Raw genomic sequence first — 26,288 nt, forward strand, 5'->3', positions numbered from 1 at the left:
TTGAGTCAGGTGCAAAAAGAGAAGCTGTTTTCCAGAACCTTTCAGAAAACTGATTTCACACACAAAGCAGTTTGCTAACACATAGGCTGGCCTGAACTGTGAATGAAAAGAGGGGCAGAGGTGGGGAGGGAAAGTGACCCTGAGCACTTTTTTAAAAACAACAGGACTATAAAGTAACTGCTGTCACAATATCGGTGATCAATCAATCTGGATGCATCAACTTGTTTCAAGTATTTAGTCCAGATTTAGGGGTCTTGGAAATCAAGTTGCATTTTTGTTTTTTAATGTAATCCCATTTATGATCAGGAGGAGTTCAAATATCCAGTGTTTACCATTTATGGGTCTGCTACTGCACAAACCCTTAGCCCTGGTCTACACTAGGACTTTAAGTCGAATTTAGCAGCGTTAAAGCGATGTAAACCTGCACCTGTCCACACGATGAAGCCCTTTATTTTGACAAAATCGATTTCCTTACTCCACCCCTGACAAGTGGATTAGCGCTTAAATCGGCCTTGCCAGGTCGAATTTGGGGTACTGTGGACACAAGTCAACGGTATTGGCCTCCAGGAGCTATTCCAGAGTGCTCCATTGTGACTGCTCTGGACAGCACTCTCAACTCAGATGCACGATTGTTTGCCATTGCTCTGACGCAGGGAGGGGCGACTGACGACACGGCTTACAGGGTTGGCTTACAGGGAGCTAAAATCAACAAAGGGGCTGGCTTTACATCAAGGAGTATTTCAGGCAGGACTTCACGGAGGGTTCCAATAAGAAATGGTGCACCTAAGTTATTGTTCTTATTGGAACAAGGAGGTTAGCCTGGCCTCTGATTGATACATGGCTAGATTTACCTCACTGCACCTTCTTTGTGAGTGACTGCAGTGTGACCTAGAGGAATGAGTCCCCTAGACGGGGGGCGGTGGGTGGGGTTTGCAAATGAGTACAAAACAAATCTGGTCTATTTCTTGTTTTGATCCACTCCATCTATCTTTTACATCTTTGGCTGGCAGCAGACGATGCAGAAGGACTGCATGCCATCCACATCTCATGGCTGCTCGGCAGAAGATGGTACAAGAGGACTGCTAGCAATCCGTATTGCCTGCCTGCTCACCATAAGATGGTTCAATAGGACTGACTGCAGGACTAAAGAGAATGACTTGATCAAGTCACTCCAAATTTAGTCCCTGCGCCCATGTCTGCCCAGGCGCTCCTGATCAACCTCACACAGGCGACCAGGAGCACCTTGGACATGACGATGACGGGTACCAGTCCTACTGTACCGTCTGCTGCCACAAGGCAATGGGTTGATGCTGCTGTGTAGCAATGCAGTACCGCGTCTGCCAGCACCCAGGAGACATACGGTGACAGTGAGCTGAGCGGGCTCCATGCTTGCCGTGGTATGGCGTCTGCACAGGTAACTCAAGAAAAAAGGCGCAAAAGGATTGTCTGCCCTTGCTTTCACGGAAGGAGGGAGGGAAGGGGGGTCTGATGATATGTACCCAGAACCACCTGCGACAATGTTTTAGCCCCATCAGGCACTGGGATTTCTACCCAGAATTCCAATGGGCAGCGGAGACTGCGGGAACTGTGGGATAGCTACCCACAGTGCAATGCTCCGGAAGTCGACTCTAGCCTCGGTACTGTGGAAGCACTCCGCCGAGTTAATGCACTTAATGCACTTAGAGCATTTTCTGTGGGGACACACACACTCGAATATATAAAACCGATTTCTAAAAAACCGACTTCTATAAATTCGACCTAATTTCGTAGTGTAGACATACCCTTACTCATGTAAATAATCCTAAATCATGAGTTGTCTCAGTTAAATCAATAGAACTATTCAACTGAGTATAGATTACTCATGTAAGTAAAAAACAAACCAACCCAAGCTTCCTGGGCATTGGCTTTATTAACAAACAAATTAACAATGTTTTAATTAATAATTAAAATTGATCTAATATTTTCTCCAGGCTTGAGAGTTGCCTGATTTCCTTTTCCAGGTCTGTTCAGTCTATACCCTATATCCACTCTTCCCAAAAAAACACTCTCGCCTCTCATCTATCCAGATTAGGTAATGAGCTTCCTGCCTTAGTGAATCAGCAGAACCCACTCAGGCCTTGACCAGCAGGATCAACCCATGCTAATGGAGTTGGATGTTTTCCAACGGTTACACTTGGCTTTATTTCTCATCTGAAAGGCCGCACCTCTAACAGCAAAGCACCCTCTGACAACTGTGGACTTTGCCAGATACCAGCATTCTTTCCTTCAGCAAACGTGATACATGACCTTAATTAAGCAATTGGTTACGATATTGTTCCTTGACCTTTTAAGTTGTGAATGTCTGAGGGGACAGAACTGCAATTAAAGTGAACTGTGTAACTGTTGCAGAGTCAGGGAAAGTAATAATATGTGTCTATTACATAATTACATCATTTACTGATTGCATCGCTATATTTATGGGCTATGCTTATTTTCATCATTCTATATGGATGAAAATTATGCATATTGTGTTACACGCTGATTTATTAAGCATAAGTCAGTTAAAATACTGAGTTTTGCTTTTCTGTGTGTTGATTCTTTGCTGTCTGTCTTTCACACTTTATTCACGTAGCAGTTTATTAAGATGCAATTTCTAAAACTCCCTAGACACATTTTAAAAACCACCTGATTGTATAGATCTATACTACCATGCTGAAAGTATGAATATTTTACATTTAAAATGATCATTATTAATTCCATTTTGAGGACCCAATATTGGACTGGTACCTCATAAATGAGACCTGTTTTCTTGCAATGTAAAATGTCAAGCTGAAACAGGTTAGAATGACTAATAATGGGGGAAGGTTGGGGGTTACAAATATAAGCACACATGACTTTACTACATCATGTGTGAATCTTAAAGTTATCAAGACATCTAAGCCTTTGTTCCAATTACATTTTACAGTGATTTATTTTTGGTATTTTTTTAGAGGGGAATAAAGCTGGGGTGACCAGAAGCATGGGAAGTGACATGGGGAGGCAGGAAGAGGAAGAAAGGCATGAGGAAGATGAGGATTGAGTAGAGGGAGAAGTTTACTTTAGGATCGGAGGATGAACAGAGGTCATAGTGGAACAGGGCAAAGGAAGGGGATCATACAGAATCATTGGCTTTTGTGACTGGAGTTCTGGGATGTTGATGTTCTGCTGGAATTGATAGAATGTAGGTTCTGATGTGACCAGGATGGGGAGAGGTTGTGAAGTGGCTGCTGGTGCTGTGGCTGCTGCTGGGGGAAACTGGAGCTTTGGAACTCCACCATAAAGTCCCTGTAGAGGAGATGCCTGGGGATGGTGGTGGGAGCTGCTGCTGCTGTTGTCATTAGGGGTGCTGTGAACACTTTTAAAAAAACCTTTGTTCTCCAATTTCTTTGGGATAATTCCTTTAGGCACCATTGTGGTAAGAACCAAGTTGTCAGGACAATATGCACATTACTGGAGTGATCCGTTGGCAATGCTTACCCTCATAATAAACACAGGTTGATAGTTTCTTTTAAAGATGACAGTAGTTGCCTTGTTGCCTCATTCCTGTCAGCGATCACTTTTCCTTCTCACTAGTACAACAGACCGAATGATGGAAGCCTCTTTTCCTGGATTCTTTACTTCCCCTGCTTTGAAGCTGCTCCTGCTTTCCCACTTGCCTCCCTTTTTCCCACTTTACTATTTGCTATTGAACACCCTTGAGTAGGAAAGATTTAGTTTTTGTTTAGGTTTGGTCTTTTGAGCCCAAGGTGCAATGTGAATAAGCATGAACTCGTCTAAGAATTAAATTTGCCAAACAACTGTGGGACCCTTTGTAGGCCTTGAAGACACAAGCCCTGGGTTGCCCAAAGAGATGTTTGGGGGCGGGTCACCTCTCATCTTTGTTTTTATTTTACATGGGGGGAGCTTCTGAATGCAAAGGAAAGACCCAGAGACACAAACAATATCTTGTATTTTTTAACTGGAAACATATTTTATGCAGGCCTTGTTTGGATATTGTTATTCATTTGCAGGGGTGGGAGGGTAGTTTGAGGAATTTTTCGGGGAGTCAGACTGGCTTTCTTCTGATTTTGTGTTTGTTTGGTTCTGTATATCTCTCTATTGGAATAATATATTCAGGTATAAAATGCTTCTTGCTGTCACAGATATGTTGGTTGTATGTGCAGGACTGATTTTTGTTTTCCTCATGGGTTGGTATCTTTTAAACACTTTGGAATGATCAGATTTCAAATTTATCTCCCTCACGTTTACCTGTGATGTGTATCTTTGTGACATCAGGTTGGATTCCTGCAGTGCACTTAATTGTGGACTGCCAAAAAGACTCATTTATCAGTTGCACCTAATGTTGATTGCAGCAGTGTAAGTGTTTTTGGGTATAGACAGAGGAGATTCTACCTCCCTTCTGCTTTGACCTGTGAACTGACTATTTATTGAATAAATTGAGTTTAGACTTTTGGGTTTAGCATTGTGTCTTCCAAGTATTTTAAAGAACTGTTTCCTTGCTTCTACTGTGCTAAGGCAACAGGACCAGCTCTCACTGCTGTAGAATTCAATAAAGGAGTTTGGTAGGTGAATCTGCAAAGTCCTGGCTCTACTTGCTCTGTTCCTCCGTTAGCCCTAGCCACTATCTCTCTTCCAACGGGTGGCAGTCCTCTGGAGACAGCTGCAGACACTGCATGAGTATTCTGTATCTTACCAATTTCTTACCATATGGGAACCACACCAGATCTGCTCCATTTAAGGCATTTTGCAGACTAGTTTTGTGGCATGTCTTTCCTTCTGATCTCCCCCAAAAAACCCAAACCAAAACAAAACCCCCAAACTACAGGATTACCACTTTATAATAGGCTTTCAGGAATGTTCTCGCCTCCCCTCACCCAGTATTTTCAGGGGGTTTTGTCATGGCATGTTGACATTAAGATTTTTATCAGCTTGGATTTACTTGTGTAGTATGTTAAAAAGCTTGTTAAATTGATGAATTAATATTTTTAAATATTCTTTTTGATACAAATAATGTGTCTGATGAAAAGGTGAAATAAAATAAATACAGTAATAAATGTGTAACTAATTGTGGTCATTATTAACAATATTATATATTTGAACACACCACCTCAGTTTGTAGTGATTGTACTGAGTTTGTTTGAATACCTTTTGGCAGTTCCATTCCAAACCACCTTGCTCAGTTTACCAACAAATATAACTCCTTTCAAATTGGTGTAAAGTGAACATTTTCACAAGTTGTGTTGCCAAAGCATCTGTGAAGTTTAGGCCAAAGGACAGCTGTTAGTGAAATTCCTTGACAATGTCCATTTTGTTTTTGATCCACAAAAGTCTACCCATCCCCCCCCAAAAATCATTTTCATGTAGTCTTTTTTTGTGAAGCAAAACCCAAGATTCATCTATGCACATTAATGGTAAATATCACAAACGTTAATGGCAGTTGGCTGTGGAAGTTCTGTCCTGACCTGCACCCTGTGTAATGGACTGAAGCAAATTTATTAGTAGTATACTACACACTCCACTGGATTCGGTGGAATTATCTGCTTAGGCCAATAGTGAGTTTAGCTCATTAACTACAATGGAGTTTCACTGCATGGAAATTAGGATTTTAATTTGGCTCATTAAATCAAAAAGTTTGTAAAGATTTGTTCCCAGGAATTCATGGGCCAAATTCAGACCACACTTTCTCTGTGTGCCAAATTCAACTCTGTTGTAAAAGTTACACATTCAGCATAAGCAGGGTCTGCATGAGCTTTTCCCTGACATCTAGTGATGAGCTGGGGAAGAAGACTTTACAAATTGATTTTGTTTGCATAGACATGCACACTCTGCCTAGGTGCTCAGCATGATGGAGCTGTTTTGCTCAAATGATCATTTTTGGCTGGTGTTGGATCCCCAATCACTTTGTTATTGGGGGCAGTGGTAAGAAAGTGTTGTTATCTTTGTTGTGTGAATCAAGGGAAGCAGAACTGTGCTTGGCATACCTTGATTGAGGGACTCACCCTCAGCTAAACTTCACTTGCTAGGCAGGGGACAGGGGTGCCAAAGAGAGAGGGTGGGGATAGGTGCTTGTATTTGGTGCTGTGGGCTCTGGTTATGGGTTATAGATACTGTCTGACCCTTCCTCTCTCCACTGTGTAATTACAGAGCTGGTCAAGGCTCAATTGAGAGTCTTTTGTTGTACACCAATAAAGCTGAAATTGCTGATAACTGGGTCTAAGCTTAGATCTGCTTTAGAAGAAAGAGACTGCCAAGTCTGCAGTAGCAGTGAGGTTACCTCACTAACAGCTGAAATCGCTGAGAACTGTGTTAAGTGGTGGGACCTCCAGACATTCCAGAGGGTGCAGAGTAGCCAGCAGAGTGGCAGGAGCAGTGAGAAGCCAGCAGAGAGTGCTGATGCCGGAGCATGTGCCTGGACAGCAGAGAAAGCAGGGTGTCTTTCCTCACCCCCAGGGCATGAGGTGAACTCACGCAGATGTATCTCTGAATTCTAGGTCTTCGCTGACCGAGGACAACAACTGTGAGTGGGGTGTGGTGGGAGGAAAAGGGAGGGGCATTTAAAGGAACTTTTGGTTGCTGGACTTAAGAACTGATGCAATGTACTGCCCAATGTACTCTGGGGTGGGTGTTTTGCTCATGGTCTTATGCTTATGAATCCTGTTTGTGGTGTTTTCCCAAGTTAATGCTGGGTTACTTTCCTCGTTTTTATTAAAAGTTTCTTTTTTATACTCAGACTCCGTGCTTGCGAGAGGGGAAATATTGTCTCTTAGATGCACGCAGGGGGTAGCGTGTAATTTTCCCAGGTTACTGGGTCAGGTCTCAGATTGGTTCTCTGTCCTATTGTTGAAAAGGAACCCCTAGATACTGAACCTGGCCCTTGTTGCTGTGGACTACACCTGGAAGAAGGGTTACATAAGTATGAGATGGTCAGGAAATGAATGTAACTTACAAACTGTAACATGAAGTGTAACTTTAAAAGGGGATAAGGGTTGGGAGGGAAAGCAAGTAACAGAAGGTGTAAGATAAAGTGAGTGTGTGGGAAGTAGCTTGCATTATGTTATGCCCTTCTAGTTGCTTTTCCTGTACACCCTCTCCCCATTTCATCCCTAAATGTGCAAATTACGCTCTATCTACACTGTCATATAACGCTAACCTGGTATTAGGTGTGTGCTACTTTACCACTTCCATAATTTTTTTTAACAGTTTACTCTTGGTATAAAATCTATTTACATTACTAGTGAATTTGGACCTCAAGGTTCTGTGAGAGTTACACTGACTTACTCCAGACTGATTTGGACCCTAAGAAGCAACTTCAGAAGTTCCATAAATGGATTAGCAAATTATACAATCCTGCTGGACACAATAACTGGTGTGAGTGTAAGCTAGTGTAATTTAGAGTACATGTTGAAAGAGTAGAAGTGCAGGATAGCAGTAGGAAAAATAACGAGTAAAAAAGAATGTATAAGATAAGGTGGGAGGTTTTATAAGATAAGGTTTTATGTAACATCCTTCTCTTGTTTGCTTATAAAATGGTACGTATTTAATATAAGTTCAACCTTGCTCTACCTAGAAACAGTTCATCTCAGTTCAAATAAACTCATACAGTTTTCTATGAGACTGGTATTGGGGAGACTCTATGGCTGAAATAGATCAGAGAGAGACCTTGTGCTAAATTTAGTTGAGCATAGTTAAATGGTATGGATCAAACATTATGGCTTGAGGGAGTAATTCTGAAAAGCTTTCATATAATTAGTATTATATAAACTCAGTAGGTAGGAAGAAACGTTAGTCCCATGAAAATGAAGATATCAGAAGTAATGTTAGCCTGGCAAATGTTGTGCAGATCTTTGATTTGCCTTTGGATGACTTTGCCCACCACTGCAAGAGTTCTCTGGGGCCAAGAGATGGGAATTACAAGATCCTTCTTTATTAGTTCTGGAGGTGTTTTGAATAAATACTTGCAAATATTACATATCCATAAATCACCATTTATGGATAGCACTATATAACTAATCAAAAATAATAGTAGACATTTTTAAGACTATGTTGAGGCTCTAGTTGGAGAAAACTTGAGGTTCAACAATCAAAGAACAATTTGTCAAGACATAGAATTTCAGGGTTGGAAGGGACCTCAGGAGATCATATAGTCCAACCTCCTGCTCAAAGCAGGACCAATCCCCAATTTTTGCCCCAGATCCCTAAATGGCCCCCTCAAGGATTGAACTCACAATCCTGGGTTTAGCAGGCCAATGGTCAAACCACGGAGCTATCTCTCCCCCCAGAAAAAGTAACAGTTTCTGTATGGTATTTCTGGAAAGCTGTGCTATTAATGGAATGTAGAATAGGACTATCTAATTAACACTGAATCAGCAGGTGTAATGTAGGTGTAGTGCAATTATGCATTTACACTTGAGCTAAAACTTTCAGAGTTACTATGTAATGGCTGCCTATATAGAACGAGAGGTGGTGATTTTGATGGAACAGTTTTCCAGCAGAAAATGCTGTTTTTAAATAAAATTTAAACATTAGCAGGAACATATCGATTTAGACAATTTTGGTGGGAAAATGTCAAAATTATTTTTGAAATTGAAATGGGGTATTTAGTTTTGACTTTCTTGTTTTGTTTCCTTCTCACTTTATCATTTATTTCAACTTTAATATATTATGTAATATGTTATAAAACTGCCATATGTATGTATTTTATATTCTGACTATCAAAATGAAGCATTTTGATAAGGTCATTTAGATGTTTCTGAATCAAAATATTTCAGAACTTCCATTCCACAAAATATTTGGAGACTCCAACTTTTCATACCAATTCAGGATGATTTTTTTCAAAGTGTTGGAATTTCCCGTGGGACAGAAATGTTTTCTGGTCAGCTCTACATAGAACAAATTGCCTTGTGGTATTAACTCACAAATTGAATGGCTACTGTAATCTCTGAATTAGCTCGAACTGGATTTTATAATCTAAAATTTCCTCAAGCTTTATATCTACTATAGTTTCTTTGAATTATACCTTACATTCAGCATAATTATCATCTGTTATCATAGAATCATACATCCTAAAAATGGAAAGCCCCCCTTTAATAATCTAATCCCTCTCCCTGCTAATACACATTTACTGTTGCACATTTTCTAGCATTTTGTCCAGTCAAGTTTTAGTTGTCAAGTAATAGGACTTTCACCATTGTTTTGGGGTGGGGGGACTATTCCTTAACCTAATAAATGGTCATGAAGCTTTTCCTGGTATTCATTATAAATTTTCCATTCTTAATTTCTTCCCATTACTTCTTATGTCATACCACCTTTATACTGTCCTAAATAATTTCTGAACCTCCTTAGTCAAATATATTTGTGCTGTTATCATGTCCTCTACTTATATGCATTCCAGGTACTTTTATGAAGGTAAGTGTTCCACTACATCCTCTAATCTCCCAACGCTGTGAAGGATTTTCCTGTAGGCAGGAGAGATGGATTGCGTAGAAACACTTGACTTCCCTGTGTGCTCATAGTTGTTTCAAAAGTACTGAAAAGTAAGTGGGGGACTTCATCTGGTCGGAACCAAAAGGGAAGATACTAGGTCAAATTCTGCTGGGTGAAACTCCCAAGCAAATTAACCAAAGTCAGAAGAGTTATTGCAGAGAAGTATTTCCATGCAACTGTCCTGTTTGGTTCCATATACATTCGAATCCCCTCAAGTCAAACAGAAAGGGTCCACACCCTTCCGAAGTTGATATTATACCTCATCAAAAAACGCAATGCTGTCATTCACCTGCAATAATGAGTTGCTGTCTTTTCATTGTGAATCTTCTGGGGAGTTCAATAAAGAAGAAAGTGACAGTCTAGAGAGTATAATAATGAAAGGCCTCCAAAATATTCCCAATGGAAAACTAAAACTTCTATTGGCAATATCAGTATCTCTCTCATTTGTGTATTTCTCAACTGTATGTGCTATGTCATATAAACTGTCTTGGAGATATGGATCAAAATAATTTAAAGCAAATCATCATAGGATGTTGGCATTGTAATTATGCAGCATACTTATCATAGGTATAGATATCATCCATACAATCAAGTGTCTTTTAAAATAAGGAATGATAGCCAATATGGATCAAATGAATGAGGAATACTGCCTGCTCAGTTATTAAATTAAAAGACACCTGAGCCAAAACAAATCACACTGTATCTGAACAGCTAATTTAAATGAACCTTCCAGATGTGGAATTTGTTTCTACATGTCAAAGAAGTGATCATCTAATTAAGGTGGAAATGATGTACCAATGGTTTCTCAGTGGTAGTGTCAGAAAAGGTACAGAACAGCATTCCTCCCTGAGATAACAAAGAACAGGTAAGGTACCGTACAGTATGGGGTGGACAAGAACATTCCCTCCATTCTTACGCACAGAGGCAAGGAAACTGCAGAAAACTGAGAAATGCAACCCCAATTTTGTCAAAGGGGAGTGGGGCTGTTGCCAGTTTCATTGATGCCTCTCCTCATGGAGCTGTGTGGTTTTTTTGGAGTGGAGGTGAGGGGGGGAAGAGATCTATGGAGAAGGTGCAGAGATTGGAGTGAGTTGATCTCTGAGGGGTCATTTACCTTACTGGTTTTCTCAGAAAAATTAATGCTGACTCTGTTGTCATTAGTTTTATGAACTCCACTCTGTGCACAACAACCCTTCATCATCAAAAGGGTTTGGCCCAGGTATTGGTGGGTAACTACAGAGGGTAGAGGAAATATTTTATTATCTCTGATCTTAAAGATGAGCCTGAATAAAAAACCCGAATTCACACACTCTCGAACATTGAAGTTCAGATCCCGATTTAAAAAAATGCAGTTCAAGTCCATTTCTGCAGAGAAGGTTTTGTCTTCTCAAAATCTCTTTGTATAAACCCTAACCTTAAACTGTAAACAAATATTACAAGAACACTCTTTTCCATAAAGTAACAATGCATTTGATAGTTTTTTAAAAAATTGTTTCTAGAAATAAATTATTTTGTTTAAAAATTAAAGCATTCTCTAACCCAGTAGGAATTTATTCTGCTTCAGACCACCATGTTTATGGTAAGTATTTGCTTTAAATCTGATATTTCAAATTTAGTGCAAACCCAGGTGGCACTAACAAGCACACTGTTTCCATTTCTAAAACCTACAGTAGTAATTGCTACTAACTCCAGAGACATTTCCTACTGATCACGTGGTGTCTATCTTTTAAGTGGACTTAGTTTTCTTTGTGTAGTGCTCAGGAGAAATTTAAGGACTTTCTGTAATGGTAGTTTCTTGTCAATTTTGGGAGGGGTCTACTCCATTATTAGGCAGGCAGCCGACATGTCCTAGACATCATGGGGGAGGGATAGCTCAGTGGTTTGAGCATTGGCCTGGTAAACCCAGGGTTGTGAGTTCAATCCCTGAGGAGGCCTTTTAGGGATCTGGGCAAAAATTGGGGATTGGTCCTGCTTTGAGCAGGGGGTTGGATTAGATGACCTCCTGAGGTCTCTTCCAACCCTGATATTCTATGATTACCCTAAAGCTAAACATTAAAATCTTCTTTTTCAATCCTCATCCTGTACAAGACTCCCAAGAATACACTTAGTTAATAGACTTTTGGGAAAGTATTCAAAGATTTTATTCAAGTTTCATATTAGATAACCAATATATGGAACTTTGTCTATCCTAGGGAGATTTTTGCTATAATTGCCCCACTGTTGATGTTACCTATTGTGACAAAGCTCTGTCCTTGTCTCCGTGGTCCCACATTTCCTGGCGGATTTCACTAGCTTCAGAGTCTCACTGTGACCCTCCATGTGGCCCTTCCCTCTCTAGAGGCAAGAGTCACAGCTTACTGAGCCATTTCCATCGTAAGCCATCAAGGGAGGTGAGGAGAAACAACTCTCCCTCGCACAGTCTCTGTTGTCTCCCAGTCTCAGTGATTAATCGGGGAGGGGATGGGGGAACCCAGGCCCACCCTCTACTCCAGGCTCCAGCCCAGGGACCCTAATAGTAGCAGCTATGGTAGCTGACTTTTTGGAAATAGAACATGTACAATTCCCTGGGCCACTTCCCCACAGCAGCCCTCACTCAATTTTTCCTTCACCATTACCTCAGGGTCTCCTTCCTTGTACCTGATATGGATTTGTACTGCTTAGTTCCTCCAACAGCATGGCTTCCTCCTACAGCTCCCAAGTAACTGGGAGGCACACCTCATTGAGTAACTGGGAGGCTTTTAAGTAGTTCCAGCCAGCCCTTGATTGGCTTCAGGTGTCCCAATCAACCTAGCTATCTCCATTGCTTTCTAGAAGGATCTTAATTGGCCCCAGGTGTCTTGATTAATCTGGAGCAACTGCCATTTGGTTACCATGGTACTAGGGATTTGTTTAGCCTGGAGCTAACATACCTGTTCCTCACTACTTTACTATAGCCATCTGGCCTAGCCCTGTCACACTTTACTATTATTTATGATTTATTAATAATTTGTAATACCGTAAAACCTCGGCGTCCCAGGCATGGAGCCTGTTGTGCTAGGTGCTCTACAAAAACTGAACAAAAAGACTCTCTCTGCCCCAAATAGCTTACGATCTACTTCAGCTGCATTGGCGGCAATAATCCCGGGTTGCTGACTGCTGCTCAAAGTGCCATGGCTGGATTTTTTAAGAGTTCAGCAGCTATGATAGGGCCAGCTTGTTAAGACCTCAGCTTCTAGATAGGCTCCAAAATAAGTGGCCAGATTATTAAAAAGAAAAGGAGTACTAGTGGCACATTAGAGACTAACCAATTTATTTGAGCATAAGCTTTTGTGAGCTACAGCTCACTTCATCGAATGCATTCAGTGGAAAATACAGTGAGGAGATTTATATACACACAGAACATGAAAAAATGGGTGTTATCATACACACTGTAAGGAGAGTGATCACTTAAGATAAGCTATTACCAGCAGGAGAGCCAGGGGAGGGGAGAGGAAGAAAACCTTTTGTAGTGATAATCAAGGTGGGCCATTTCCAGCAGTTAACAGGAATGTCTGAGGAGCGGTGGGGGGTGGGAAATAAACATGGGGAAATAGTTTTACTTTGTGTAATGACCCATCCACTCCCAGTCTCTATTCAAGCCTAAATTAATTGTATCCAGTTTGCAAATTAATTCTAATTCAGCAGTCTCTCATTGGAGTCTGCTCAAGCCCAGGGGTCCCTAACATGGGTCAGCTGACTCAAGTCCCACTAATCCTGGGTTTACATTGCAATGTAGACATACCCTTAGAAGCCAAGTGAGTTTAGGCACCTCCAGGGTTTGATGGCAGCCAAGTAGGAGTTTTGTGGATCACAGAGGTGCCTAAAACTGAGAGTTAGATGTCTAAGTCTGAGGTTAGGTGTCTAAGTAGTTTTGTGGATCTAGGCGCAATAATCTAGTTAGTGCACTCTGTTGTTACCGCTTTTTTACTATATTTAAATAAAGTAGTCCTGTGGGTTCTAAGTGGAGCACATGATCTATACGATGATCTGGGCCTCCTAACTCTTCTACGGTACACTACGAGTCTTACGTGAAATGGGATTCAGTGTAGCGTGGGTACCAAATCATTGAAGACTTTTTATTTAAAGGGAGTACTGGAAGAAAGATCCTTTCCTAGAGAGTGCACAGAAATTGACTTGCAGCAACTAATGTGTGAACTCTCAGGATTTCTTGGATTGTTTAATCTCTGTCACATTCTAGTTAATTTAGTATATCAAGGGCATAAAGAGAAGAGAGGCAGCTGAAGATGTTATTAATGCCGAGAAACCTATCAACCCAATTCTCAACAGAGTTTGTTTTTCATGTTCATTTAGGACTTAGAGATAATTGAAGGTAACCTTTGAGCTTTTTAATCACATAATACCTTGCATTTTCAGTACAATTTGGAAAGACTTAGAGACTTATTAAATATTCTTATTCTAGAGAGAACCTTTATTAAAACCTGACTTGTTCTTTTTGAAAAAAAAATGAAGTAAATGGGACGGAATAAAGAATCTTTGAAACGTGGATTACATAGAAATTTATACTGATATAAAGTTACTCAGTGTAAGCACATTGTTATAATTCCTTTTAATGCCTTGCTTTTTTTACCTGAGTCCCTTCTTTCTCCTTTCTTGCTCTATGCTAGTGTAAATGAGATACCCTTGTTCACAGCAACCTCCTGGCCCCTGCTATCATTTCTGTGGAAGAATGTCACTTAACATTTCTTTCTACTTTCCTCTCTGTCTTTTGGCACTTTAGAGAATTACCCAATGGGTCTCCCTGTTGTGCGGAAATCCTGAAGTGGACCATTTGTGCTGCAGTCAAAATTATTCTTGACAAAACCAGTAGTCTTCAAATTGAGCACAGTAGGATCATTTTCCAAAAAGGTTAGCTTCAAAAATAAAAAAAAATGTTGCTGATATATTTAACAACAAAAAAGAAAAATTCTGGCTGATTGAATGAATTCTGGAAATAAGATAGTTCTGCTTCCTAAATAATCTGTGTGACCAATCTTTTGCCTGATTTCTTCTACAGTGTGAGAATATGTTTACCAGTTCATCCTCAATCCCAATTTTGGCTTTCTTAGCTTTTTTCAACACCTCTATATCTACAAAAGCAAATCAAATATGCCTTCTAAAGGACCCTTGATATTCTTGGGAGGTGAGCACCAAGAACTAAAAAAAGCATCCATGAAAAAGCATCTTTTACATTAGAGTTTGCTTTAAGGAATATTTTATCAAAGATTCTTTGTATTTGTTTTTAGCATGTGATATTAAAACAGTGTCATATTTTGACCAGATATATGGTATAATCCTTGATATATTTTTAAAAAGACATTAAAAGAATGTTAAGGTTGCAAAGTCAAGCACTCAAAAATTTGGAAATATCAGAATTCAGGTAGCCTATGAAACCATAACCTGTCTCCTTTGTGTACATGCACTATGACACAATCACATTCAGCCAGTGGGTTTCACAGCTATTTGCTGTCAGCAGAGGAATATAGAGACGCAGTACTCCTAAATTAACTTCCAGATTTTGGTGTTAGAACCTTCTGCCGAGGGTGACCATATTTCCCAAAGGGAAAATGGGACACGCTCTGGGTCTAGCCCGATCCCTCCCCTCCCCCATCTTCAGCATGGGGCTGGCCTGAGCCACTCGCCCAAGCCCTTGCTGTCCCCAACACAAGGCTGGGGCTGGTGTTACTGCTTGCCCGAGCCCTGTCTCCTCCCATATGAGGATGGGGCTGGCATTGTTGCTCACCCTCCCGCACATTCCTCCACACTTTTTTGACAAATGCCCACTTTTGCCAAAAAAGTTGGGACAGCCGGGACAGGGCTTTAAAAAGGGACTGTACCAACCAAAATGGGATGTATGATTTTGATGGGTTGGACCTCCCTTCTGGGATGCCACCTGATATGCTGGGGTCCCACTCAGCCCTCCAGCCCTGCCAGCCTAGGTTTCCCTTGCACTTGGTTGCTGTTCCAGGCTCTCAAGTCTCAGTCTGGACTCACCCCGCCTTTCCCCCCAGATTAGTTTTTTTCTCTTCAGGTACTTTCAGCAGTCTTTCTTCTTGGGTAGGCAATGGAGGAGAGTCCTATTTGCCTTACTCCCCAGCCTTAAATAAGATTTTCATAAGGCGGAAAGCCTTTGTTTCCAGTGGAAATGTACCAGCAGTGTCCAAGATGGTATTTTGCATCTGGTGACATTATCACCTGACTTTGTAGTGTCAATGCAGCATCCCAGGAAATTCCTCAGGTAGGTGAGAGATTGGTATCTTGAGAGTCCTATTGTCCTTCTTAAATGACTCATTCAGGATGATTGCTTGCTGTCTGGGGGCATTTCCCCAAGTTCACACACAGTTGTAATTGTTACATAGTCAATATTCCTACTTTCAGATACAGAAATGATACATGCATACAAATTGGATAATCACATTCAGTAAATCATAACCTTTCCAATGATATCTTACATGAGCCATCTTGCATAAAGTATATCATAGTTATGCCATATTCATATCTTAAGCATATTTCTATAAAGAATATGGAGTGTCATGCCCCAATGGTCACCTACTTCTGCCTCTGTGTCTCTAGCCTGCCTCTGCTTCTATCCCTACTCAACTCATGTCCCTATCTTCTTTAGGCTCTACCTTGGCTCCTGTTCCCATGTCCCTCTGATCATATCCACCACCTTCTACCATGGCTCAAAGCCTTATATACAGGTCCACTTTTCAACTGTGTGAGGAAATTAGGAAACTCTGGAGACAGCTGGGTTCATTAGCTGATAACTGGGGAGAAGCTGGATTTTCTGCAGGATCCCAAAGATTCAGGTTGAGTGTTTGTGAGGTCTAATAATTGAAGTAGAATATTCCAAGAAGTTATTTCAATTATGTTGTCTATATGTGTTCCCATGTCTAATTAAAATAAAATAATAATAAAAAAATGGCAGGATTGGGCCTTGAAGGTTGTAATTATGGGTGAAATTCTGAAATATAACTGCAGTCTTAGCTAAAGGTAATGAAGTTGTACAGTACCTGATTTTGTTAGTGCATCTTGTGTCTTGCTTAATTTCTTTCAGGCTTGTTTCTTTGGAGGGGGCTTTCCTCATTATTACCAGTGTGTTCCTGTTCTTTTCTCATCAGCACTTTTTGTTTAGTCTAAGTCTATCTGCATATATCTTTTATATTTTGGCCTTAATCTGCCATGGTTTTGTGCCCACTTCTTTGCTTTAGACATTTTTGGAAAATGTATGGGACAATTTCCTGGTGCAAGTGCTGGAGGAACCAACTAGGGGCAGAGCTCTTCTTGACCTGCTGCTCACAAACCGGGAAGAATTAGTAGGGGAAGCAAAAGTGGATGGGAACCTGGGAGGCAGTGACCATGAAATGAGACCAGAGGATCCTGACACAAGGAAGAAAGGAAAGCGGCAGAATACGGACCCTGAACTTCAGAAAAGCAGACTTTGACTCCCTCAGGGAACTGATGGGCAAGATCCCCTGGGAGAATAACATGAGGGGGAAAGGAGTCCAGGAGAGCTGGCTGTATTTTAAAGAATCCTTATTGAGGTTACAGGGACAAACCATCCCGATGTGTAGAAAGAATAGTAAATATGGCAGGCGACCAGCTTGGCTTAACAGTGAAATCCTTGCTGATCTTAAATACAAAAAAGAAGCTTACAAGAAGGGGAAGATTGGACAAATGGCCAGGGATGAGTATAAAAATATTGCTCGGGCTTGCAGGAGTGAAATCAGGAAGGCCAAATCACACCTGGAGTTGCAGCTAGCAAGAGATGTGAAGAGTAACAAGAAGGGTTTCTTCAGGTATGTTAGCAACAAGAAGAAAGTCAAGGAAAGTGTGGGCCCCTTACTGAATGAGAGAGGCAACCTAGTGACAGAGGATGTGGAAAAAGCTAATGTACTCAATGCTTTTTTTGCCTCTGTCTTCACAAACAAGGTCAGCTCCCAGACTGCTGCACTGGGCATCACAGCATGGGGAGGAGGTAACCAGCCCTCTGTGGAGAAAGAAGTGGTTCGGGACTATTTAGAAAAGCTGGACATGCACAAGTCCATGGGGCTGGATGCATTGCATCCGAGAGTGCTAAAGGAGTTGACGGATGTGATTGCAGAGCCATTGGCCATTATCTTTGAAAACTCATGGCAACTGGGGGAGGTCCCGGATTACTGGAAAAAGGCTAATTTAGTGCCCATCTTTAAAAAAGGGAAGAAGGAGGATCCTGGGAACTACAGGCCAGTCAGCCTCAGCTCAGTCCCTGGAAAAATCATGGAGCAGGTCCTCAAGGAATCAATTCTGAAGCACCTAGAGGAGAGGAAAGTGATCAGGAACAGTCAGCATGGATTCACCAAGTGCAAGTCATGCCTGACTAATCTAATTGCCTTCTATGATGAGATAACTGGCTCTGTGGATGAAGGGAAAGCAGTGGATGTGTTGTTCCTTGACTTTAGCAAAGCTTTTGACACGGTCTCCCCCAGTATTCTTGCCAGCAAGTTAAAGAAGTATGGGCTGGATGAATGGACTATAAGGTGGATAGAAAGCTGGCTAGATTGTCGGGCTCAATGGGTAGTGATCAATGGCTCCATGTCTAGTTGGCAGCCAGTATCAAGTGGAGTGCCCCAGGAGTCGGTCCTGGCGCTGGTTTTGTTCAATATCTTCATAAATGATCTGGAGGATGGTGTGGATTGCACCCTCAGCAAGTTTGCAGATGACACTAAACTGGGAGGAGAGGTAGATACGCTGGAGGATAGGGATAGGATACAGAGGGACCTAGACAAATTGGAGGATGGGGCCAAAAGAAATCTGATGAAGTTCAACAAGGACAAGTGCAGAGTCCTGCACTTAGGATGAAAGAATCCAATGCACCGCTACAGACTAGGGACCGAATGGCTAGGCAGCAGTTCTGCAGAAAAGGACCTAGGGGTTACAGTGGACGAGAAGCTGGATATGAGTCAACAGTGTGCCCCTGTTGCCAAGAAGGCCAATGGCATTTTGCGATGTATAAATAGAGGCATTGCCAGCAGATCGAGGGATGTGATTGTTCCCCTCTATTTGACACTGGTGAGGCCTCATCTGGAGTACTGTGTCCAGTTTTGGGCCCCACACTACAAGAAGGATGTGGAAAAATTGGAAAGAGTCCAGCGGAGGGCAACAAAAATTATTAGAGGACTGGAACACATGAGTTATGAGGAAAGGCTGAGGGAACTGGGGATGTTTAGTCTACGAAAGAGAAGAATGAGGGGGGATTTGATAGCTGCTTTCAACTACCTGAAAGGGGGTTCCAAAGAGGATGGCTCTAGACTGTTCTCAGTGGTAGCAGATGACAGAACAAGGAGTAATGGTCTCAAGTTGCGGTGAGGGAGATTTAGGTTGGATATTAGGAAAAACTTTTTCACTAGGAGGGTGGTGAAACACTGGAATGCGTTACCTAGGGAGGTGGTGGAATCTCCTTCCTTAGAGGTTTTTAAGGTTAGGCTTGACAAAGCCCTGGCTGGGATGATTTAATTGGGGATCGGTCCTGCTTTGAGCAGGGCGTTGGACTAGATGACCTCCTGAGGTCCCTTCCAACCCTGATATTCTATGATTCTCATAACTTTGAGCACACACAATGTATCTGCTCCCACTTTATTTGCCTTCTCCATTTCTCTTATTCCTTGAAGTTGACTCTGTTTGAGCTTGAGGTGCACTTACTTCCACGTAGTCTTGTGGCCCCATATTTAGTTTGTTAGAATCAACTATATTCCCTGTGTGCTAATCTGGGGTTCCTTTCACTCATCTCCAGTGTATTTTGTGATGTTGTACCCCATAATGCTTTATGGAATATGCTTATGAATGTATATATGACATAACTGGAATATGTTTTATGCCACATATGCCATGTAACATATCTCTGTAAAGGTTATGATCTACTGAATCTATTCCTACTATTTGTATTCATATGAAGTTATGAATATTGGCTGTGTACTTGATTTCTAAGTAGCCTTAGTAAAGCATCTGGTCAGCTTCTTGAGAAAGGAATGTGCAAGTTAAGTGCCCAATCAAGAAACACTTAACAGACAATGGATCTTGGAAGTCTCCAATCCACATAAGAAGTCTACTTGAGGACGTTCAAGGTAGCATGTGAACCATGGCTGCTACTTGTAAGTTCTGAGTCATGCATGGACATGTGACTTGCCCATGTGACTCCAAAACTCCAACTATGTAGCTGGGATTCTACACAGGGGGAGGGAGGGGTGTCCACCCACAAAATAAAGTCTATTTAAACCCCTGTTAGACCTCTCCATTTTGTCTTCAGCTGTCTCAAGAGATAGCCTCTCCACCCCCAAAGGATACCTGAAAGAAAGTGGAACAAAAGACAGTAACCACAGGGGATGTGAGTGATTGCTGGACGCAGACTAGAAGGAGACTAGTGTGTAAAAGAAAGCTTACTGGAACACCTCTGAGGGTGAGGTTTTATCTGTATTCAGTTTTCTCACTGTATTAGGCATAGACTTGCATGTTTTATTTTATTTTGCTTTGTAATTCACTTTGTTCTGTCTGCTATTACTTGGAACCACTTAAATCCTACTTTCTGTATTTAATGAAATCACTTTTTACTTCTTATTTAACCCAGAGTATGTATTAATACCTGGTTGGGGGGTGGGGGGAAACAGCTGTGCATATGTCTCTATCAGTGTCATACAGGGCGAACAATTTATGAGTTTACCCTGTATAAGCTTTATACAGGGTAAAACAGATTTATTTGGGGTTTGGACCCCATTGGGAGCTGGGCATCTGAGTGTTAAAGACAGGAACACTTCTTAAGCTGCTTTCAGTTAAGCTTGCAGTTTGTGGGACGTGGTTCAGACCTGGGTCTGTGTTTGTGGCTGGCAAGCGTGTCTGGCACAGCCAGGCAGGGCTCTGGAGTCCCATGCTGGCAGGGAAAGTGGGGGCAGAAGTAGTCTTGACACATCAGTTGGTAGCCCCAAGGGGGTTTCTGTGATCCAACCTGTCACATATTTAACTTGATATTCTTGTCCAGAAGGCTTTTCCGGATACTACCTCAAGTGTTCTTTCTAAGTTCCCATTATGTATGGTGAGATGAGTGACTGAATATATGCTCTTGCATCTGGAGATGCACCAAACTGACACTTGGCTTTGTGTAAAGCCTATTGTTTTATTTCATATGAACTGACTCTCCGACTGGCACTTTGAGGCTATTTAGTTACTGCCAGAAAAGTTAGTGGTTTATAGTGAGATAACTAAGACGTGATAGTTCTCCCACTGTAAAAGCCTAGTGGAGAACAAGGCACTGGGAGTTTTACCAGGAGGTATCTAGGGCAGGTCAAAAGTATATCCTCATTTGTGGTTGACGCCTCCGAGTTTTTCTCACAGTAAAACTACAGGTGCCTTGTATCCAGTAGACTTTGACAGTGAGATATCTAACATGGGTTAGTTAACCTGTACTAGAAGCACACCTTTTTTAGCAATGAAGAGAACTCATCCTTTGTCACTACATTCTTTGTCATTACAGGTCCACGGTTAGCCCACTGTAGTGTACAGGTGTGAGGGAGAGGTGAGACAATATGAGGAGTCGTCCTTTGCTCTTCGTTACATAGCTGTACAGAGGGCATTGTAATCTCAGTACTTACAGACTCTAAGCATAAGAAATGAGGGAGTGTTAGCACTTTTGTCAAACTTCCCAAAGGGACAAGACATTAGACCACAGCCTACTTCCTCCTATATATCCTCCCTTACTAGAAAATAGTGTGCAACCAGCCCTAGCAAGCAAACACCAAACCTCCAAAGGGATGTATGAGAGTGACATCAATACGTTCCACTGAGAGCTGCCCTGTTTGCCTGAATCCTTGGTAGGCAGAATGCTTCTGGAGATTAGTATTAGTGTGATGCCTCTCTGTCCTTATTCCCTGACCTAGTACCATGGCTGTGCCTTATAAAGGCATGGTAGAGACCTAAAAGTGCCAAGTTTTTTTCTGGTTTAGGACAAAACAGTGCAAAATCACTTTCACCTCATTTCCACCTCAAACCATGAAGACCTGGTACTAAAATGTGGCCTACATTCTCTTGAAATTCTTCCCAAACTCTCTTAAAACTCAGCTCATCTTCATCAAAATGTACAAACACTTAATCTGGGGCATGGTTTGTACAGTTTTAGTTGTAATGTAGCCTATCACAATTTTTACACTGGGCAAAGCTTGCTTGCCTTGTGCACTTATTGATAGCAGCATGGCTTTACTCCCCTTGAAGACCATTCTGATGAGTAAGTCAGGCAGGATTTAGCCATTCTCTGTGATCATCGAAGGTGGAAGGTGCCATTTACATTTATAAAAAAGACTAGGCACGTATTCAAAAACATTAAGAAAATATAAGGTTTTTTCCATGCCCATATTTCTGATGTAAATCTCGGTGAGGTCTACTCAGGTTAAGGAGTAGTTGTCTTGTCTTTTATGAATCAGCAGTAAAATGGAAACTTCCTTTGTTAGCTTTTCTTTTTCTTTTTGTGAGGAGCACGGGGGTCGTATGACCAATATGTTTATAAGCTATAAAGAATTGCTCCCAACTCCCTGTAAAGCCTGGCACAGCAGGACAATATTTATGCCCTGCCACAATAAAGCCACTGTTTTATGTGACCCAACAGGAGTCCAAGTATTTTGCAAGTGTTTATAAAAAAAAATCTGAAAGGACAGGGTAGGGATAATGTATTTAAACGTCACACTACAACATCATTGAATATAACTTTTTCAGGTCCGGATTTTCTCCTCACAAGTTAAGCTGCATGGCTCTTCTGCAGGTTGCAGAAGTGGATTTTTTTTCTCTTTCTAGTTGTCTACTACCTACTATTTTCTACACAAAATTTTCATTCTACATCACATTATTTGAAGGAACTATTAACCACCCGCATCCAAGGGTGCTTCACAAAATATTGCCCACTTAGCTCTTGCTAAGTCAGATCATTTGTTTTTGAAGATTAAAAAAATGCAATTCATCTCATAATGTTACATAAACTTCCAATGAATCTTCATGCTACAAATGGTCGCTCTGGGTATATTGAAATAAAAAAACATTCACACCTTCTAAAAATAAGACAGACATTAAAATGCCACAACATGTGTAGTATCTTGAATGTTAGAGAAGACTCATCAGTTTACAGCAGAACTAACTGTCACAAAAAAACCCATCACTGCATTAAAAGTACCATATGTAATGTTGGTGTGCTTTAAGGCTTTAAAACACTCATAACATCACTTCTCCACCTGCAGTGCCCACGCCATCCCTCCTTTAAGGAGTGTGAACAAGCTAAACAATCAAAATTGTAAATAAATAAATTATGGAGTGTAATAAAATGTGCTAAACTTCTTATCTCTTTCACTTTGTTCTGGTGTCGCATCCCTTCCTCTGTGTCTCAGCTGTTAGCACTCTTGTCAAAATTTTGAAAAGTTATTTTTTGGTGCCTCCATTTTTGGGAACCCATGCTGAGACACCTTATTGAGGCCTGATTTTCAAAAACTGGTGAGCACCCATGCTTTAAAAATCAGGCTTCTTTGAGGTGCCTCAAACTGGGCACTCAAGATTTTTTGAAAATCCTGGGTTCTATGAATAGGGCCCTACCAAATTCATGGTCCATTTTGATCAATTTCACAGCCAGAGGGTTTTAAAATTGGTACATTTCACATTTTCACTGTTTATATCTGAAATTTCATGGTGTTGTAACTCTGTGGGTCCCAAGACCAAAAAGGTACCCAGAGGTGGGTCTGATTTCTCTCCCTCTCCCCATTCCCAGAGCTGGCATGCAAGGGAAGGACAAGTCCTGTTCCTCCTCAGCCCAGCAGGGACTTGCAGCTAGGAGCCCCCAGGCTGGGGCACTCCCAGGAGCAGGAGAAGATCGGATCCACCTCCACAAGCCTCCTCCAACTGCAGGAACCTCTGGGGCTTGAGCTTTCTATAGCAGGGGTAGGCATTCAGAGGTAGGCCTGCTGTCCCCTTGAGAGCGAGAGGGCCATGCAGTCCTGTCCTTCTCTAGCCCAGCCAGACATGCAGGGAGCCCCCTGGCTGAGATGCTCCCAGCAGCAAGGGGGGAGATCAGATTTCATGGAGCAGGGCTTATTTCATGGTCCATGACACGTTTTTCACAGCCATGAAATTGAAAGTGCCCTATCTATGAGTAACTACAAGAATATATCATAGTTATCTAGCTATCACATGAGCTTATTGTCATGACTGCTTCAGATTACTTTTGTCTGAAATCTGTTGTCCCCATGCTTAATACCATGACTTCAGCATTCACCATATATATTATGAAGCATTATATTCTATAGTTTACCCCGGCTGTCTATGGTTTAAAACTGATCAAGAAAACGTCTTGCAATGCTTTCTAATTCACACAGAGATAAAATATCTGTTAATGATTCCATCTCAGCAGATTAGCATTTTTGGATCAATGTGAGATGTTCCTTGATTAATTATGTGCATAAGGCAGATGGACAGGAGAATTATCCACCTCCTCTATTAGTATCTGTGCATATTCCTCACAATTAGTCATAGTCACTCAAAGGCTTCATATGATGAAGTCAGCAAAATGATTTTTACCAGGGAGCTAAATAGTGGGCAGGACAAACAAGGTTTATTTAGTGTAATATTCATGAGAGAATTGCTGAAAGTAGCATAATTTTTTATTTAAAACCCCTTATTTCATGAGTTTATTTAGTTGGGAGAGGGTGCTACCCTTTTAAAAAATTGAATTCAATTATTTTTGTTATTACTTAATGTTTTTGACCTTTTCTCTTGTCACTACCCCGTTAATATTACCCAAAAGACCCAGAGTAGTGTGAATTAATTGTTTAATTTACTATAGTATTATATATTCATATTTAAACAGTGTGACAGGGAAATATTTAGTTTATATCTATCTATATATAGTTGATAAAATAATACTGTGAGAATATATATAGGTAGATAGCAAAATGACTGAACAAGTATTATTATTTTATCAACTACAACTGGCTAATAACACAGTAAAAGCATCCTGATTGGTTAATAACTTAGATTCGTTAATAATTAAATCATATAGTATTTTAATATCATGCGCTGCAAAAAGCCGCAGGAGACACATTAAAGAGCCACTTGCAGCTCTTGAGCCTGAGTCTGAGTATCGCTGCCTTAGATACTGAATTCATGTGTAATGCCAGTACATAGCATCTGTTCTTCTAGTACAGTGGTTCTCAAACTAGGGCCGCCACTTGTTCAGGGAAAGCGCCTGGCAGGCCGGGCCGGTTTGTTTACCTGCCACATCTGCAGGTTCAGCCGATTGTGGCTCCCACTGGTCGTGGTTCGCTGCTCCAGGCCAATGGGGGCTGCCTGAAGCGGCAAGAGCCGAGAGGATCAAGTGATCTCTCTCCTGCCATCCATCTCTAGCCTCTGACAAACAGAGGCGAAGGACACCATTCCTTACCCATCCTGGCTAATGGCCATTAATGGTCTTAACCTCCATGAATTTATCCAGTTCTCTTTTAAACCGTGTTATAGTCCTAGCCTTCACAACCTCCTCAGGCAAGGAGTTCCACAGGTTCACTGTGCGCTGTGTGAAGAAGAACTTCCTTTTATTTGTTTTAAACCTGCTGCCCATTAATTTCATTTGGTGGCCCCTAGTTCTTGTATTATGGGAACAAGTAAATAACTTTTCCTTATTCACTTTCTCCATACCACTTGTGATTTTATATACCTCTATCATATCCCCCCTTAGTCTCCTCTTTTCCAAGCTGAAAAGTCCGAGCCTCTTTAATCTCTCCTCATAGGGGACCCATTCCAAACCCTTAATCATTTTAGTTGTCCTTCTCTGAACCTTTTCTAATGCCAGTATATCTTTTTTGAGATGAGGGGACCACATCTGTATGTAGTATTCAAGATGTGGGCATACTATGGTTTTATATAAGGGCAATAAGATATTCTTTGTCTTATTCTCTATCCCTTTTTTAATGATTCCGAACATCCTGTTTGCTTTTTTGACTGCCACTGCACATCGCGTGGACGTCTTCACAGAACTATCCACAGTGACTTCAAGATCCCTTTCCTGATTAGTTGTAGCTAAATTACCCCCCATCATATTGTATGTATAGTTGGGATTATTATTTCCAATTTGCATTACTTTACATTTATCCACATTAAATTTCATTTGCCATTTTGTTGCCCAGTCACTTAGTTTAGTGAGATCTTTTTGGAGTTCGTCACAGTCTGCTTTGGTCTTAACTATCTTGAGCAGTTTAGTATCATCTGCAAACTTTGCCATCTCACTGTTTACCCCTTTCTCCAGATAATTTATGAATAAGTTGAATAGGATTGATCCTAGGACTGACCTTTGGGGAACACCACTAGTTACCCCTAGTGGTGTTCCCCAAGGGTCAGTCCTTGGAAGGAGGTTAATTCTGGGGTACCACTGGAATCAGTATTTTATTATATATTGTTCTGGAAGACGGTTTTTACAATAAGATGGTGAAATCTGGATGTGGATGGTACAAACTTATGGTCTGAGCCAAAGACACTGAAATCAATAAAAGTCATTCCATTGACTTTTATGGCCTTTGGATCACACTTTTTTTTTTTTTTTTTTTAAGATTTTTTTATCTCCGGAGCCCTTACCAATGTAGTCCCACATGGCTCTTCCTTTCCCCCATATTACTATATCTATATGAAGCTATTAGGAGAGCTAATGCTACAGCCTGGGCTAAAGTGTCAATAATATGCAAACAAAAGCCAGTTTTCTTGATTCCTTGAAAGAGCAATGATCA

At 41.2% G+C, this 26,288-nt stretch overlaps 1 long non-coding RNA gene across 1 annotated transcript in view; it reads left to right on the forward strand.

The window, feature by feature from the left end:
* Positions 1 to 26,288, forward strand: part of LOC122466196 — a 166,233-nt gene that overhangs the window by 56,521 nt on the left and 83,424 nt on the right. The gene's annotated exons all lie outside the window — the stretch shown is intronic.

This window comes from Chelonia mydas, chromosome 1 (assembly GCF_015237465.2).
Source record: "Chelonia mydas isolate rCheMyd1 chromosome 1, rCheMyd1.pri.v2, whole genome shotgun sequence".
NCBI lineage: Eukaryota > Metazoa > Chordata > Testudines > Cheloniidae > Chelonia > Chelonia mydas.